The following is a 6,436-nucleotide window of genomic DNA, read 5'->3' as shown; positions in this document are numbered from 1 at the left end:
TGAGTCTGTTTGTATTTTATAGATAAGTTCATTTGTGTCATATTTTAGATTCCACATAATATGAGATTTTTTAACATACAATAGCCACTGTAGTTAAACATAAATAATAAATCTACCCTTTTTTGTGGAGATTTATCCTCTGTAAACATTATGCTGAGAAAGTTCGGCCTTAACCTTTGTTCTGCGAATGTTTCAGAATCTTTTTCTACTGCCACATTACAAGATAAATGTCAGTCTAAATGAAGGCTTTTCTGTAAAACTCAGCAGCTTCACAGATGGCCTCTAATCCACACTCATAAAAGACAAGACTACATTTTTTTGGTTGAAAATAATTTCAAAAGCTCTTCTTAACTTCCCACCAGAACATAATGCTACTTTTGATGCTGCATGAGGTCAGTTAAATAAACTCAGGCAGTGTTCTCCACGAGTTATCAAACAAACTGAGAAAATTACATAAAAATTATGGTTTTACCTAGGATTAATATAAACACTTTTCCCAGAAACCTCAATAATTACATATGGCCAAATCACTGCTTTGCCCCACGTTGCTTCCTCTGATGTGACTTGATGAATAATCCTTCACAGAAAGTGAAAAAGGTTAGACGAAGGCAAACAGTGGAGATATGCCTCAAATTCATTTTCTTAAAAGCATACCTTAAAGAAACCTCTGACCATTGAGAGCATATTTTTAAGGAGGTCCGTCACATAGTAAAGCAGTTTCTGGCTTGGGCTACACATTAGAATCACCTGGGGATCTTAACAAAACACTGGTGCTATGGGCATTCCCTGGTGGTCCAGTGGCTAACACTCTGTGCTCCCAATGCAGGGGACCTGGGTTCGATCCCTGGTTGAGGAACTAGATCCCATATGCATGCCCCAACATGAGTCCTCATGCCACAACTAAGGAGTCTGCACGCCGCAACAAAGATCACTCATGCCACAACTAAGACCCAGCAGAGCCAAAACAAGTAGATGATAGATAGATAGATAGATAGATAGATAGATAGAAAAATCTCAGCAGAGAACTGGAAATTATTATTTTAAAAAAACCAAAACACTGGTGCAAGAATTTCCATCCCCCAACTCAGAAAGTCCAATGTTGGTCTGGTATCAGGATTTTTAAGTTTCTTTTATGCAACAAAGGTTTAGGAATTTTTGTAATAGAAGCACCATATACATAATCTCTTTACATATTCTTAGATTACATGCAGAAACTAATTTGAATCAACTGTACTAAATGGTGAATACTCATAATCTAGCCCACTCATGCTATACCAAAATGCACAAACCTAGAGGAAGAAAGAAAGGGTCTAAGATGGAGAAAGGATTCAAAATGCTGTCAGATTAGGAAATGCTATAGCAACAGGTGATGTTGATTCCAAAAAGAAAGACTGGAACCCAAGAGCTGCCTTCATATAATTCAAGGGTACACCAAAGGGCAGAGCTAGAGTCACGGATGACAGCTAAAGGAAGCTACATTTTGGTGCAATATAAGACTTTCTTAAAAAGCAGTGTATCTGTGGAACATTCTTTGACATAAATCATAGCAATATTTTTTTTTGGATCTGTCTCCTAAAGCAAAGGAAATAAAAGCAAAAATAAACAAATGGCACCTAATTAAACCTAAAAGCTTTTGCACAGCAAAAGAAACCATCAACAAAATGAAAAAACAACCTATAAATGGGAGAGAATATTTGCAAATGATGTGATCAATAAGGGGTTACTCTCCAAAATATATAAACAGCTCATACAACTCAATATCAAAAAAACAAACAACCTGATTAAAAAATGAGAAGACCTGAATAGACATTTTTCCAAAAAAGACATACAGGTGGCCAACAGGCACATGAAAAGATGCTCAACATCATTAATCATTAGAGAAATGAAAATTAAAACCACAATGAGATATCACCTCTCACCTGTCAGAATGGCTATCATGAAAAAGAACAGAAATAACAAATGTTAGCAAGTATATGGAGAAAAGGGAACCCTCATACATTGTTGGTAGGGATATAAATTGGTGCAGTCACTGTGGAAAACAGTACGGAGGTTTCTCAAAAAACTAAAAATAGAACTACCATATGACCCAGCAATTCCACTCCTGTGCATATATTCAAAGAAAATGAAAACACTAATTCGAAAAGATACATGCACCCCAATGTTCATAGCAGCATTATTTACAATTGCCAATATATGGAAGCAACCTAAGTGTCCATCTAAGCAACCTAAGGAATGGAGATAAACACACACACACACACACACACACACACACACACACACACACACTGGAATACTATTCAGCCATAAAGAAGAATGAATTTTTGCCATTTTTAACACATGAATGGACTTGGAGGGTATTATGCCAAGTGAAAAAAGTCAGACAGAAAAAGACAATTATTGTATGATGTCACTTGTATGTGGAATCTAAAAAATAAAACAAACCAGTGAATATAACAAAAAAGAAACAGACTCACAGACATAGAGAACAAACTAGTGGTTACCAGTAGGGAGAGGGAAGGGGCAAGGGGCAAGATAGGGGTAGGGGATAAAGAGGTACTAACAACTATGTATAAAATGAATAAGCTACAAGGATATAGTGTACAACACAGGGAATATAGCCAATATTTTATAATAACTATAAATGGAATATAACCTTTAAAAATTGTGAATCACTATGTTGTACACCTGAAACCTATAAAATATTGTATATCAACTATACCTCAGTTCTTAAAAAAGCAATATTATCTGGGAATAGACTGGGTTGCCTTGAAATTGTGAGTAGCTGGTCACTGCAGGAATTCTGATACTTTTTTAAAAAAACTTAATTTTATTTATTTATTTATTTATTTATTTTTGGCTGCGCTGGGTCTTCGTTGCTGCACGGGGGCTTTCTGTAGTTGCAACGAACAGGGGTTACTCTTCATTGCGGTGCACAGGCTTCTCATTGCGGTGGCCTCTCCTGCTGCGGAGCATGGGCTCCAGGCGTGCGGGCCTCAGCAGTTGTGACACGCAGGCTCAGCAGTTGTGGCTTGCGGGCTCCAGAGCACAGGCCCAGTAGTCGTGACATACGGGTCCAGCTGCTCCACAGCATGTGGGATCCTCCCAGACCAGGGCTCGAGCCCACGCCCACTGCATTGGCAGGCGGATTCTCAATCACTGCACCACCAGGGAAGCCCCTGACACTAACTTTTGAGCTCTAGGCCAGGTTGTTACAGAGGAAACCCCTGTACCAGGTGCTGTATTAAGCATATTTGCTATTTTTGTGACCATCCAATATCCCTTTGTTCTTTTCCTACTAACAGCCCCCTAGTTTTCTTTGAAGGCCCACCTCTATCTTACTCTCAGTTCTGATAGAGCCATCTCTCTGTCTAGCTCTAGGAAAGAACATCGATCCACTCCCAATCAAATGGAAAACTGTGATTACCCGACACAGTGACTTGTTCGAGAATAAGCAAGTAACCCGACTTGAGCCAATCAGAGGTAATGAGATTAAACTCTGGGAATATTTCTTACATTTTTAAAGACCCTCTCCCATTAGATTCAAAATTGTGACAATGTGATGTGGAAAATATGAACTTGGAAATAACAAAAAGAAGAGAATTTCAAAATGATCTTATTAATAGTCTTAGAGATTAAATAAGATAATATATCTGTGAAACAAGAGGATGATGCTATAGAAAAAGAATATTCAGATGCCAAAAAAGAGTTCTTGGAAATTAAAAGATATGATGATAGTTCACACACACACACACACACACACACACACACACACAACACAAATGTACTATGGCTATTGCTCAAGCATCCTTAGCAGCATCCCCCTTCAAAAGACTTCTGGATAAACCACCTTTTATTATACTGCTGAGCTGCCTGGGTTCTGCTGACAACTGTGTGTGTGAAGTACTTTTGTTTGATATTTTCAGTAAACCTCAGTTGTTAAAAACAAACTAATAAAAATTTAAAATATGAGATTAATAATGAAAACAATCTCTTACGAAGTTGAAAGATAAATATGAGTAAATCCTACCAAAAGTAGAAAAAGACAAAGGGATGAATAATATATATATGATTAATCCAATATTAACATGCTAAAAATAGGAGACCCAGACAAATAGAATAGAGAAGAGGAAACAAATAAATTATCAAAGAAATAATGAAAGAAAAATTCCTAGAATTGAAGGATGGGAGTGTTCATAGTAAAAGGTCCTACCACTGAAAGCACAGCAAAAATAAATTTTAAAGACCCACAGTAAGGCACATCATCGTCTCTGATGATAAGTTATCATCATAGGATTTGGAAAAAAGTAAAAATCAAAGTGTAGCAGTAAAGAAGGGTCTTGCCCAGACTCTGAAATGCAAATCCAAACAATGTCCTGCTTTCGTAATACGTATTTCTCATCAACAAAGCTAAAAAAAAATTTAAACATTTTAAAAGCTTGCTATTTTGAGGCATTCTATAGTGACCTCTTTCATAAATATGAAAACCAAGATTCCCTGATCTAAACGAGACTATAAAACAGATTAGGTGATTCAAGAAAGGTTATCAGGAAAATAGCCTTGATGATGAAGGACTGTTGACTGTATATAATCCCAGGAAACTACATGTGACTAGCAAATCTCTCAAGATGACTTCTTAATGCTCCAAAATTCTCTCGATAAAGGACTGAATACAAAATTTTATGAATGCTACAATTGTGTAAAAGATATATCTGTATAATGGCCAAGCACAAAAATCTATAAAATTAAAATAACAAGTTTACGGGGGCTTCCCTGGTGGCACAGTGGTTGAGAGTCCGCCTGCCGATGCAGGGGACGCAGATTTGTGCGCCGGTCCGGGAGGATCCCACGTGCCGCGGAGCGGCTGGGCCCGTGAGCCATGGTCGCTGAGCCTGCGCGTCCGGAGCCTGTGCTCCGCGGCGGGAGAGGCCGCAGCAGTGAGAGGCCCGCGTACCGCAAAAAAAAATAATAACAACAAGTTTAGTATGTTTTCTCTATTGATGACATTTTTTTCATCAAATTGTTCTTAATATTGTTATATTGGTTTGGCAACAAAAAATTAAATTCCTTTCCTTTAAAACAATTGCTCCCAAGTACAAAATAATAACCTCAATTCATTTTGATTACTCCCATGACATGTTCCAAGATAATTTTATGAAGACCTAAGTGTTCCATTTAGTATTAGGAAAAGCAAAATGTTAAGGGATGTTTAAGCTCTGTAAAGTTGAATAGAATAGCATTTGAATGGCAGGATATAATTACAGATCACTAAGGATACAGTACAAAATGTACCCAATCCCACCTCTTCATACTTTGCTAAGAACAGAGTGCTTCAGTGGTATATGAGATTAATAAAGTATCAAAAGAAATAATAGTTCTGGAAGAACCAAATCTTCCTGGTTAGATTTATCAGAGCTGTAAGAATTACTACTAAAATTTAATAAAATCTATATCAACTATAAAGAACTAGACCCTGTACTACTTGTGTGTCACTGAATTGAAGTCTGCCTTTTATTTTCATTTTACTGTTTCCAACAATGTGTGTCCAAATACTCCATCTAAACTTATAAGATGTCTATGGGAAAATATCATATCCTATATATTTATTTGTCTTAGTTCAAGTTCCCCCTCGACAAGGTCTGGAAACAGGTGGAATGTGATCCTAGGAAGAAGAAGGGAGAGAATAAAGCAAGAAAGGACAGAAAGTATTTAAAGGGCACATTCTTAAGGTCACTATTAGGCAATGGAGACCTGGCTGAAATTAGAGGTGACCCAAGGGGATGTGACATGGGGCACCAAAAGCATCTGCTATACTCATACCTAAAATCTTGCCCCACACTCAAAAGACTCTCAGTAAAAGCTTTCCAAGTCATTTAATCTATTCCAGGACCCCCCAAAGCTTCCTGCTCTCAACAGTGATATCGTCAAAGATTATCTGAGGGGCTTCCCTGTTGGCGAAGTGGTTAAGAATCCGCCTGCCAATGCAGGGGACACAGGTTCAAGCCCTGGTCCGGGAAGATCCCACATGCTGCAGAGCAACTAAGCCCATGCGCCACAACTACTGAGCCTGCATTCTAGAGCCCGCGAGCCACAACCACTGAAGCCTGTGGGCCTAGAGCCCATGCTCTGCAGCAAGAGAAGCCACCGCGGTGAGAAGCCCATGCACCGAAAGGAAGAGCATCCCCCACTTGATGCAACTAAAGAAAGCCCGTGCACAGCAACGAAGACCCAACACAGCCAAAAATAAATAAATAAATAAATAAAATTTATATTAAAAAAGATTATCTGAGAAGTTGTACATTGCCTTTTACAATTACATTCCAGGACCTAATTTAATTTTGTCAGTTCCGTGTGTCTTTGAAGCAAATAGCAGAAACATTCTCATGTTAGCTTAAGCTAAGGGGGTAGTTATTATGTGGTGATATCTCAGGAATTCCAA

The sequence above is a fragment of the Physeter macrocephalus genome, chromosome 8, assembly GCF_002837175.3.
Source record: "Physeter macrocephalus isolate SW-GA chromosome 8, ASM283717v5, whole genome shotgun sequence".
NCBI classification, from domain to species: Eukaryota; Metazoa; Chordata; class Mammalia; order Artiodactyla; family Physeteridae; genus Physeter; species Physeter macrocephalus.
Note: the sequence above shows the minus strand (reverse complement) of the source record.